This window comes from Eurosta solidaginis, chromosome 4, assembly GCF_040869045.1.
Source record: "Eurosta solidaginis isolate ZX-2024a chromosome 4, ASM4086904v1, whole genome shotgun sequence".
Lineage (NCBI taxonomy): Eukaryota > Metazoa > Arthropoda > Insecta > Diptera > Tephritidae > Eurosta > Eurosta solidaginis.
In genome coordinates, this window is record NC_090322.1 from 170374422 (window position 1) to 170387939 (window position 13518).

Sequence of the window (13518 nt, forward strand, 5' to 3'; positions counted from 1 at the left end):
GGTAGGGTAAAATCGATCCTGTAAAAACTTGCATCAGGGATTTATTGAATTACTAGCCTTTACCCGCGGCCCCGTCCGCAAGGAGAAAATGAAATATATGGGCTATTCACGTTAGCCTGATTATCAAGTTTTCTGTTTAAAATTTTTTTTTCTGTCTAATGCATTTTATTTTTGTAATTGAGTAAAAAAAAAAAGATCTAAATGAGCTGATAACCCGATAGGATCCCCAAATGATCCCGAAATTATGCAGAAAAATCCACGAAATGACCCCGACGATATCGCGGACGAAAACCATCCAGAAATGCCCCGGATGGTTCTTCAAAGGTTCCCGGAATAGTCCCAAAAAACCCGAAATGACAACGACACGATTCTAGACTTATCCAGAGAACCACACAAAATGATCCCGAAAAACTCCCGGATGAGTTCCGAAATGACCCTGACGGGCTCCAGGACGGATCTCAAAAACCATCCAGAAAATATCCAGGAAGGGTTCCTAAATTATCCCGACATAGTCCAGAAAAAGTTCCGATTGCGAAAACCATACAGAAATGATTCCGAAAGTGTCCCAAAATTATCCCGAAATGTCTCGAAATGACCCTGACGGGATCCCGGACGGATCTCGAAAACAATCCAGAAATGATGCTCAAAGGGTCCCCAAATGATCCCATATCAGTCGAGAAAAAGTCCCGAAATTACCCCGACGGAATCCCGGATGGATCCGGAAATCCATCTAGAAATGATGCCGGAAGGTAACCCAAATGATCCCGAAATAGTCCCGAAATGACCCCGGACCGATCCCTAAATCTATCCAAAATCCAGATGCCGGAAAGTTCCCCAAATGATCCCCTAATAATCCCGGAATGACTGTGATGGTATCCCTGAAGGATTCCGAAACCCATCCTGAAATGATACCGAAAGGGTCCCCAAATGATCCCGTATTAGTCGAGAAAAAGTCCCGAAATAAACCCGACTGGATCCCGGACGGATCCCGAAAACCATATAGAAATGATACCGGAAGGTACCCCAAATGATCCCGAAAAAATCCTGAAATGTCCCCGACGGAATCCCGGACGAATCCCGAAAACCATCCAGAAATGTTGCCGGAAGGTACCCCAAATGATCCCGAAAAAGTGCTGAAATTACCACTACGTGATTCCGGACGACTCCCGAAAACTATCCAGAAATGATGCCGGACAGGTCGCCAAATGATAACGTATCAGTTGAGAAAAAGTCTCGAAATAACCCCAACGGGATCCCGAAAACCATCTAGAAATGACGCCGGAAGGTACCCCAAATGATACCGAAATAGTCCGAAATGACCCCTACGGGATCCCGAACGGATCCTGAAAAATTTGCAGAAATGATACCGGAAAGGTACCCAAATGATCCCTTAATAGTCCCGAATTGACCCTGGTGGAATCCCGGACGGATCCCGAAAACCATCCAGAAATGATGCCGAAAGGGTTCCCAAATGATCCTGTATTAGTCGAGAAATAGTCCCGAAATGACCCCGGCGGATCCGGAAAACCATCTAGAAATGATGCCGGAAAATACCCCAAATGATCCTGAAAGAGTCCCGAAATTACCCCGTCGGGATCCCAGACGGATCCCGAAAACTATCCAGAAATGATGGTCCCCAAATGATCCCCTAATAGTCCCGAAATGACCCTGAGGGGATCCCGGACGGATCCCGAAAACCATCCAGAAATGATGCCGAAAGATGATCCCGAAATAGTCCCAAATTGACATTGACTTGATCCCGGAAGGATCCCCAAAATAATACAGAAATGATACCGAAAGGGTCCCCTACTGATGCCGTATTAGTAGAGAAAAATTCCCGAAATGACCCCGATGGGATCCCGGTCGAATGCCGAAAACCTTCCAGAAATGATGCCGGAAGGGACCCAAAATGATCCCGAAAATATCCTGACGGATATCCCGGACGGATCCCGAAAACCACCCAGAAATGAGGCCGGAAGGGACTTCAAATAATCCCAAAAAAGTCCCGAAATGACCCCGACGGGATCCCGGACGGGTCCCTAAAACCATCCAGAAATTATGTCGGAAAGGTCCCCAAATGATCCCCTAATGGTCCCGAAATGACCCTGATGGGATCCCGGACGGATCCCGAAAACCATCTAGAAATTATGCCCGAAAATACCCCAGATGATCCCAGAAAAAGTCCCGAAATTACCTCGATGGGTTCCCGTACAGATCCCGAAAACTATTCAGAAATGATATCGGAAAGGTCCTCAAATGATCCCCCTAATAGTCCCGAAATGACCCTGACGGGATCCCGGACGGATCCCAGAAACCATCCAGAAGTCATGCCGAAAGGGTCCTCAAATGATCCCGTATCAGTTGAGAAAAAGTCTCGAAATTACCCCGACGGGATCCCGAAAACCATCTAGAAATGATGCCGGAAAGTACCCCAAATGATCCCGAAATGACCCCTACGGGATCCTGACGGATCCCGAAAACTATGCAGAAATAATGCCGGAAAGGTCTCCAAATGATCCCCTATTAGTCCCGAAATGACCCCGATGGGATCCCGGACCCATTCCGAAAACTATCCAGAAATGATGTCGGAAAGGTCCCCAAATGATCCCGTATTAGTCGAGAAAAGTTCCCGAAATGACCCCTACGGGATCCCGGTTGGATCCCGAAAACCATCTAGAAATGATGACGGAAAATACCCCAAATGATCCCGAAATAGTCCCGAAATTACCCCGTCGGGATCCCGCACGGATCCCGAAAACCATCCAGAAATGATGCCGGAAAGGTCCTCAAATGATCCCCTAATAGTCCCGAAATGACCCTGACGGTATCCCGACGGATCCCGGAAACTATCTAGAAATGATGCCGGAAAGGTTCCCAAATGATCCCCAAATAGTCCCGGAATGACCCTGACGGGTTCACGTGATCCCGAAAACCATCCAGAAATAATGGCGAGAGGGTCCCTAAATGATCCCGTATTAGTCGCGAAAAAGTTCCGAAACGCCTCGACGGGATCCCAGAAGGATCCCGGAAACCATCTAGAAAGGATGGCGGCAGGTACCCCAAATGATCCCGAAAAAGTCCTGAAATGACCCCGACGGGATCACGGACGGATCCCGAAAACCATCCAGAAATGATGCCGGAAGGGACTCCAAATGATCACGAAAAATTCCCGAAATGACCCCGACGGGATCCCTGACGGATCCCTAAAACCATCCAGAAATGATGCCGGAAGGGACCTGAAATGATCCCGAAAAAGTCCCGAAGCGACCCCGACTGGATCCCGGAAGGATACCGAAAACCATCCAGAAATGATGCCGGTAGGCACCCCAAATGATCCCGAAATAGTCCCGAATTGACTCGGACGGATCCCGTAAACTATCCAGAAATGATGCCGGAAGGGTCCTCAAATGATCCCCTAATAGTCCAGGAATGACTCTAACGGGATCCCGGACGGATCCCGAAAACCATCCAGAAATGATGCCGGAAGGGACCCAAAATGACCCAGAAAAAGTCCCGTAATGATCCCGGAAACCATCAAGAATTTATCTCTCAATGGTACGCAAACGATCCCGAAATTACCCCGACGGGATGCCGGACGGATCACGAAACCCATCCAGAAATGATGCCGGAAGGGTCCCCAAATGATCGCGAAACAGTCCCGATACTATCCCGAAATAGTCCCAAAAATGTCCCAAAATAACCCCGACGGGATCCCGGACGGATCCCGAAAACTATACAGAAATGATCCCGGAAGGGTCCCAAAATGATCCCGAAGTAATCCCGAAATAGTCCCGAAATGACCCCGGCGGGATCCCGGGCCGATCCCGAAAACCATCCAGAAATGATCCCGGAAGGGTCTCGATATGACCCTTACGGGATTAAAAATAAGGTGAAGCTAATTATAAAACCAAGTTAATAAGGCAGCAGGCGCGTTGGAGCGAATGAAGAGTTACATAGAGACATACAGGTAAAGCTAATAAAAGCGTGCTAATAAAAACAATTGCAGGAGGGTGGATGGCGGGAGTAGAAGGAGAGGACCACTGATCGTTCCTCCAAAATTGTTTAGATCTCGATCTGTATGTGCCAGATACCAAAAACTATTGATTTAGGAGAAAATTTATATTGAATTATACCAATTTATAGATTTTACACCAGAGGGGGAGAGAAGGGGGGAGGCGGGCGGAGGATGCACTGCTCACTTTGTAAGCCCTCGACTTATTTGACCCATTGAGTCTGTAATATTGGTGAAGGCCAGTATACGTAAAGTTATAATGTGTAAAAATTATTAAAAAGTAATTGCTCGAAGGGGCGTGGAACCTCCACCCCCCTTTCCATGATCGAAAAAAATTTCGCTAGTAGGCTATTGTCTGTGTCCCAAATTGCATCAAAATCCGTGTAGCCGTTCCGGCGTGATTCAGTCACAAAGACGAAAAAATATAATAATTAAATTATAACTGCTCCTAGGGGCGGATACCTCCCCCCTTTTCAAAAATATAAAGCTAGTAGTTCCTTCTAGACTATTGGCTATATGTGTGCCAAATTTCATCCAAATCCGTCCAGCCGTTCTTGCGTGATTGAGGCACAAAGCCAAACGTCTGGACATACAAACATACAAACATCCAAACATCCAAACTTTGCCATTTATAATATATATTAGATTAGATTGTTCAACTACTGCTGTATGAGTAGGGGGGTAAATACAACCCTGAGAAACATCTTAACCATTCTAATTTAAGGCAATAGTTGTTGTTGCTGTAACCGTAGCGTGTAACCGGAGGGGGTGAGTTCCACTTAGTTGGGCGGGGAGCCTGGAGGAAGGCTTCATCTACCTCCTTAGTGTTCCAATTTGGAGTTCTGCGGTGACTTGTTAGTCGGCGGCAAAAATAGCCCAGGCGCCAATTAGTGGTAAGGACGGCTATAGAGGGGCTTACTTCCCAGAGGACATTAGTCCTCGTGAATACAAACGCTGCCATCAGCATACTACTAAGCCGACCATCGGGTTTAGCGACATCTAAGTTAGTAGCCCTTTTATTAAGCGCACTTGTGGTGGAGTAATATATTGCTCATCTGAGCACACGCCCTGAGAGATGAGTGAGACGACAAAGCTGCTAAGTGTTCGTAGCATAGGAGCTTAGGATATGTAGAAAAAGAAAGTTAAATAGACTACGTAGACTACGAAAAAGAGGAAAAGGCATAAGAAAAATAAAAATAGTTTATGAGATGGATTTTGTCGGAGGTTGAGGTAGCATTCAGTCAATCCAGGGTCAAGTAGAGATCCCACAAATCACCACTGAATAATAACCGACGGTTTGAGGTTTGAGAGGACAGCAGTTTTCGGTTCCCCGTGTTTGGGAGAGCGCGGGGGAGATATAGCTAAGCTTAGTGGTATGCGATATACGGAGCAATGGAGAACAGGCGTTATTGGAGATTACCCCTGCGTAGAGATTATCGGCAGTCGTGTAGCAGTGGTGTCAACGGCGAGAGGATGTATCACCATCAAAGGTCGTCGAAGCAGAGGAGGGATCAGCAAAGCGGTTGAACAAGAGCAGTGGAAGCACCAGACGGGCTAGCGGGGACCAGAAGGATTGGAGCATAGATGTTAGCGGAAAGGTTACGTAGGTTGATTGCAAACCTTCACCGTGGATGCTTCTCTCAAGGCGGGTAGCCGCCTGTAACGAGACTTAATGAGACTCTATAAGGTGGCTGGCTCTCTTGCTGGATACCGCCGCCTCCTACCGCGAGCGTTCGGAGTTTTACCAGCTGGACAACGTAAGCTGCCGCGTGGGTTGAAGGAGAACGTGCACCTTATAGACACAGCGGTAGCCACCTGTGCTCACGCACCGAACGGTGGAGTGCGAAGTCTTTCTGCGTGAGACGGTTCGACGGTGGAGAGGAGAGATGTCGCTCAAAGCGTCGATATTCCTCACAACACGTAAACCAATGGCCAGTCAAGGTCGGTGCGGAGCAGGGTGGATAATTTATGCCGAAGGATCGCACCTCCTCACACGGCCTGCCCACGCAGTAGCCATGCCTGAAGACATCATCTAATGCGGACTGACCCAAGGAGCCCCTTGGCTCCGGCTGGAATTGGTGGCAACAGCTGTTAATCAGCGGTCTGATGATCGCTGTTCGTAACCCAGTTAGATGTGTTTGCTGTTTTGCTTTTGGTGTGGGGAATCGTGTTATTGTTATGTTTTCGAATTTGGTTAACATTGTTTTCGTATGGATATCATTAAAAAATTTTTAAATTACCCAAAACAAAAAAGAAGAAAATAACTAATAAAATTCGCAAATAACTTTTAATGTTTTGTTACACGTGGGTGTAAATAAAATGTTTAACATTCTGTATTACTAAAAACTTCCGATTGTTTATTGCTTATGACCTTGTCCTAACGCCACATAAGTTAAAAATTAATTATAGTTCATTCTAATTATAAACATTAGTAAAAACGAGGTAAAAAAATTTTCTTTTGAAGTAACTAATAAATATTTTCTCCTTCCCTTAATGCATATTTTATCACCAAGTACGCACCACTAAATTTTACATTGTGGCCACAAACAATAAAGTTTTCTTAAAAGCTTTAACTAACACAAGAGCTGCAAAAAAACTGCTATGTAAAGTGTGTAAATTAGTTAATAACTACAGCAGAGATCAGAAAAATGGTATTAAGGTTTCAAATTTCATCAATTAAACTGCTCTTCATTTACTATCGATATATTCGTAACTGAAACTATGTAAACCAATCTCGTTTTAAGATTTCGAAATGTTTCTGTTCGGAGTCGGCACAAAACAAGTACGTCCCGTCCCGCGAATTTGTAGGAAATAAATATAGTCTAAAACAAGTAAAGAAGGCTACGTTCGGGTGTAACCGAACATTACATACTCAGCTGAGCGGTTTAGAGACAAAATAAGGGAAAATCACCATGTAGGAAAATGAACCTAGGGTAACCCTGGAATGTGTTTGTATGACATGAGTATCAAATGGAAGGTACTAAAGAGTATTTTAAAAGGCAGTGGGCCATAGTTCTATAGGTGGACGGGTTTTTGGAGATATCACCATAAAGGTGGACCAGGGGGGTGTTTGTACGATATGGGTATCAAATTAAAGGTATTAATGAGGGATTTTAAAGGGAGTCGCCCTTAGTTGTATATGTGAAGGGGTTTTCGAGTAATCGACCAAAATGTGGACCACGGTGACCCAGATCATCATCTGTCGGGTACCGCTAATTTATTTATATATGTAATACCACGAACAGTATTCCTGCCTTGGTTCCAAGGGCTTTTGATTTCGCCCTGCAGAACTTTTTCATTTTCTTCTAATTAATATGGTTGGTGTCACACCCATTTCATAAAGTTTTTTCTAAAGTTATATTTTGCGTCAAAAAATCAATCCAATCACCATGTTTCATCCCTTTTTTCGTATTTGGTATAGAATTATGGACTTTTTTCGATATCGAAAAAGTGGGCGTGGTTATAGTCGGATTTCGGCCATTTTTTATACAAAAAAAAGTGAGTTGAGATAATTACGTGAACTAAGTTTAGTAAAGATATATCGATTTTTGCTCAAGTTATTGTGTTAACAGCCGAGCGGAAGGACAGACTGTGTATAAAAACTGGGCGTGGCTTCAACCGATTTCGCCCATTTTCAGTTTTGTTCGACTTATGGCATTAAAAGTATTCGAAAGAAAATAAATTTTGAAATTTTCTTTTATTTTTGTATTTTGTTGCACCATATCATTACTGGAGTTGAATGTTGACATAATTTACTTATATACTTTAAAAATATTACATTTTGTGTTAAAATTTGACTTTTAAAATTATTATATTTTAAGTGGCACATATAGTAATAGGAGTAACGTTCCTGCCAAATTTCACCATGATATCTTCAACGACTGCCAAATTACAACTTGCAAAACTTTTAAATTACCTTCTTTTAAAAGTGGGCGGTGCCACGCCCATTGTTCAAAATTTTACTAATTTTCTATTTTGCGTCACAGTTTCATCGCTTTAGCCGTCTTTGGTAATGCATTATCGCATTTTTTCGGTTCTTCGATATTTCCGGTATCGAAAAAGTGGGCGTGGTTATAGTCCGATTTCGTTCATTTTAAATAGCGATCTGAGATGAGTGCCCGGGAACTTACATACCAAATTTCATTAAGATGCCTCAAAATTTACTCAAGTTATCGTGTTTACGGACAGACGGACGGACGGACGTACGGACTTTGGCTAAATGAATTTCTTTTTTCGACCAAATAATTTTGATATATAGAAGTCTATCTCTCTATCTATCTCGATTAGTTTATGCCTTTACGGATTACTGTTATGCGAATAAAATTAATATAAAAGAGCTCACAAATCTGCTCAGCTGCGTATAAAAACTACAAAACACGCAAATATGGTGGCGTTTTAGTATCTACAATCCACTTGAATATTTGATGTTGATAGCACCGTAGCACCGATGTTAATGTCTCCGCAATTAAGCACAACTCGTTTGGTAGCGAGTCTTCAATAATTGCCGCTAGATGGGTCTAGCTCTCCTTTGCGCGCCTAGCCTAGAGCGGTACAAACTAGCATACAATGAAGCTAATATAAACGTGTTAAAAATTAAAAAGATCACTACGCAAATCGGAAGAGAAGCTTGGCCTAAAATCTCTTCTGCGAATACCGCGCCTTACATTTATGTTATTTTTAATAACTCGTTCTTTGTTAGACTATAATTAATTGGCTACAAAGCTACATCCTCAAAAAAGAATAAAAAGTTCGAAGTTTTCGTAAAAATTTCTCGAATTTTCAAAGTTTTTCGAAAACGTTTTCGAGATTGGTTTGACTAGTTTCAATTACAAAATTCATAGAAATTTTTTCATAAAATTTAGAAAATAAAAAAGAACTGAACTGAATAAATTTAACAAAAATATCAAGTGCTATTTTTCTGTTCGCTGCTGTAGGTAGCAAGTATTTCATTATAGTCGTTATCAGGTAATCAAAAATTCACCTTGAATTTGAAATGAATTTTATGGGATGAAAACATAAAAGAAAAATAAAACAATAGTTGTAAATGGAAATGGATTGTTTCAGACCAAAATATTTATTGGTATGTAGTACATAATGAGACTAAAATTACATATCTAGTTAGTTTCATGTAAAAATGTAAGATGTGAAAAATACGATCACTAAACATTTTAAAGTGCTAGTACTAGTAACAGTAATCAGTCAAAGTGAAAATCAATCATTTATTGCTTCTCCTGTAAAATTTGGAATTTCTTGGTTAGGACCCTTGTAAATTAATTTAACAATATGAAGGTAACTAAGTGCGAATATACTTATGTATGTACTTGCTTTTATATTTTGTGACATATCATATGGCGAAGGGTTATTATATCGAAGCGAACCTTGTAAATGTTTAGACTTAAAGTATTTACAAAGTACACAAGATATTCACTTGACCAGCTCAGATAAAAAACAACTACGGACGGGACAAGTGCTCGACCGACCTTGAATTTTTGACCAAATCATAAATCGAACCGGATGTTCGGCTGGTTGAGCACGAACATGAATTTGAATGAATTAAAAGACTATAAATACCTTCCAAGGGAAGGAAAGTCGAGGAAAAGACGGAAAAGAAAGATGGAAAGGAACGCAACGAAAGGAAAAAAGAAAAAGATAGAAAGTAAAAGAAAGATTAGAAGGCGAAGCTGGAAGCGAAACCGGACGACGCATTATCAATTTGTTATCCAACTGTTAACGGTATGTTATCGATGAGTTATCGGTTTGCTATCGATATACTTTGAGGGTGTTATGCATTTCTTGTCAATGAAATTTTGGTTGGATTTAGGTGTGTTATCGACGAGGTATAAACGAGTTATCAATTTGCTATCTATTGTTATAAATTTGCTATCTGCAAAGGTTATCAAAGATGTTTCTGTTATCGAAAAGTTATGAATTTATTATCTTAAAGTTATCAATATGTCATCAAAAAGATATCAATTTACTATCGAAAAGTTATCGATTTCTTATTAAAACGTTTCAGATTTGTTAGCAACGTTGTCAATTTATTATCCAAAAGTTGTCGCTCATTTATTGAAGACTTATCGAAAAGTTATGAATTTATTATCGGAAATTTATCGCTTATTTATACAAAAGTTATCCATATGTTATCGATTTGTGTTTCAAGTGCTACCAATTTGTTATTGCCGTGTTATCGATTAGTTATCGAAAAATTATCTATTCAAGATTCGATTCGGCAAAAGGCCAGAACAATAATTTTTATGATAACTATTGCTTTTTTTGTATTTTGGTATAATTTAAAAATTGTATTTTGTTTTTGGAATAGTAGGTACAAAAAAAAAACAATAATTATCATAAAAATTATTGTTGAGCTCGAATCCAACTTTGAATCCTTTATCAATAGGTCGACAAAACAAAGCAATTGAAAAATTATCTATTTTTTTAACAAACAGTTATCGATGAGACATCGAAGTTATAGGTTTCTTATAGGAGTGTTATCAATTTCCTATCGGCGGATTATCGATTTATTATTGACGACTTGAAACTGATTGAAAAAACTTGTTTCTAAAATTTTGATGTTGCTTTGCCCGGGCGTGAACCCAGGATCTTCGGTGTGGATGGCGGAGCCCGCTACCATCACACCACGGCGGCCGCCAAAAACCGACGTGTCTGAATGCGTTTGTAACACTTCAATTATCGTAGGAGTGCAGGTTCAAATCCCATTCCCGGGAGAAAAAGCTTTGAAAGATTTACATGGTATAATCGAAACAGCTGTCGCCTTGTACGTCCTGATGTCACCTTGTTAAAAATTTTCCCAAATTATTAAATAAATTTAACAGTTTTCATTGATATCCTCAGGGTGAAATTAAAAATTTTTAGTTAATAGAGCAGGATAGGCGGCACAGCCATGTGATGGTAGCTTGATATGCCTACCAAACCGAATCCTGAGTGCAAGGCTTGGAAAAAGCAACAACAAAATCTTTGGAAAAACGTTTTTCCACTTAGAAAAATATTTATATGAATATATTTTTTTAACAGAGCTGTGGCTTAGGTTAGGTTAGGTTGAACTGGCCGGTCCATGAGGACCTCACATAGACTGATTGAGTCCGTAGTGTTACCAGAAGTTTGTTTTAACGACCAAACTGAAAAACCCTATCAAAAACCAGGACCTATGTTATAAAATAATGCCGTCCTCTTGGCAAATACTAGAAGCTTCCTAGGACTTAAGCCACTTGCTGCTTCTAGATCTGACAGCTGTATCACTCCTAAAAGCTGGAGTCTTAGCCTGGCAAGTGCAGGGCACGAGCACAGTACGTGCTCCATCGTTTCCTCCTCCAACCCGCACTTCCTACATCTGCTATCACTGACCAAGCCTAATTTAAAGGCATGTGACGCCAGAAGGCAGTTTCCAGTCAGAATACCCGTCATGAGTCTACAGTCCTCTCTTTTTATGATAGAAGCAACTTTCTTAGTCTAAGGTTGTAAGACCTACATATAATATTCAACACTTTACAGCCCCGCGCTTGAACCCACGCCTTTCCCGCTTGGTCGATCATGTGCACCTCTCGCCTTGGCTTAATCTCGCCCAGTCTAATTGAGCAAGCTTCAAGGGATGCGCCCTTTTTAACTAGTTCGTCCGCTTTTTCATTCTCATCTATTCCCATATGCCCTGGGACCCAATATAGATATCCTTCTCCCTGTCCCGATTCTCTCCAGAGACTGCTTACACTCTAACACGCATTTTGATGCTGTGCTCTGCGAGATTATTGCCTTAATTGCTGCTTGACTGTCAATATAAAAGTTAACACGGTTGCAGCTTAAGCTATTCTCTTCCAGGGTTTCTACATTGTTTACGGCTAATATTTCCGCTAAGAAAACGCTACAGTAATCCGGCAGTCTGTAGGATCTGCTTATTTCCGGATCAGCACAGTATACCGCATACCCTACTGCTTCCACTACTTTGGAACCATCTGTGTACACATGTATCACCTCTTCCGCCATTTGTGCACCCTTGCGCCAACCGTCCACCTCTATTGTGACCTTAAGTTCTCCCTCGAAGCGCAGATAGGGAATCAGGTAGTCTGTTCGTCTTGTGATTGATGACGCTATACTACTATGGCTATATGGTCGGCGCTCAAGCTGCCCCGAGGCATCGAGCCTGGTTGCGGTTGTTAATGCTATGTTCTTTGGAATATGCAGAATGGCATACAGTGCAGCCGTCGGGGTTGTTTTCAGGGCTCCCGTAATGCTAAGCATCGATAGTCTGCATACCCCCTCTAATTTTTTGAGGTATGTTGTTTTTTATGTGGCTTTCCACCAAACAAGAACTCCATATTATTGAATAGGGCTTACAATCCAATCCGTAAAAACCCCATGAGAAAGAGAGGACGATAAGCCCCACGTACACCCCAGCATTCTTTTACATGCCTTGAGCGCCGTTGAGGCCTTCTTGACCCTCTCCTCCACGTTGAGCTTCCATGACAGCTTACTGTCTAGGATGCTTTCTAGATATTTTGTGCAAGGTTGCTCCTGTAAGGTCACCCCTCCTAACTTAGGCCTGGTCCAATTTGGGACCTTGTACCTCTTTGTAAACAAGACCATATTCGTCTTCTCCGCATTGACTTTAAACCCTACATTAGATATCCAGGTATGAATATCCCGAAGCGCCCGATCCATCAAAGAACTAATCGTTGGAAGGCACTTTCCACTTATGACAATTGCAACGTCATCTGCGTAAGCCTTAAATCTTACGCGTCCCTCATCGAATCGCCTGAGTAGTTGGTTGATGACCAGCGTCCACAGCAGAGGTGGTAGTACCCCTCCCTGCGGCGTGCCCCTGTCCACTGATTTCGTGACCTCGCACAATCCCCATTGTGATGTAATCTTCCTGCAATTTAACAAGCAGCCCATCCATCTGATGTAAGGCGGGATGTACTTCAATGTAATTAAGATCATCCACAATCGCCCATTTAGAAATATTATTTAAAGCCCCGGCAATGTCCAAGAAGACTCCTAGAGCATACTCCTTATATTCCAGGGATTTCTCTATGCTTATTACCACCCTATGCGGTGTCTACCGACTTGCCTTTGGTGTACGCATGTTGTGTTGGGGACAGCAGCTTTTCATCCACGTTGGACTTTATGTACACATCTATCAGCCTCTCAAAGGTCTTGAGCAGAAATGATGTTAAGCTAATGAGTCTATAGTCTTTGGGATACACGGGACCGATCTTCCCCGCCTTTGGTAGGAAAGCTACACGAGCAGTTCTCCAAGAGTGCGGTACATGATTCAGCCTTATGCACCCATCGAATATTATTTTGAGCCATTCCACGACCGCCATACTTGAAACTTGTAGCATGGCCGGGAATATACCGTCTGGGCCGACGATTTAAACTTAGAAAACGTTTTCACTGCCCATTCGATCTTGGTATCGGTTACCAAGCCCGGCACTACCTAAACAGTTTCCCGATGGGAAATGTGTGTCGAGAAGCACCTCAAGGGATTCCTCACC

General features: G+C 42.2%; 1 protein-coding gene across 4 annotated transcripts in view; it reads right to left on the bottom strand.

The window, feature by feature from the left end:
- The window catches only part of LOC137250608 (solute carrier family 41 member 1), a 263443-nt gene that overhangs the window by 130995 nt on the left and 118930 nt on the right, over window positions 1-13518 (bottom strand). The window lies entirely within an intron of this gene.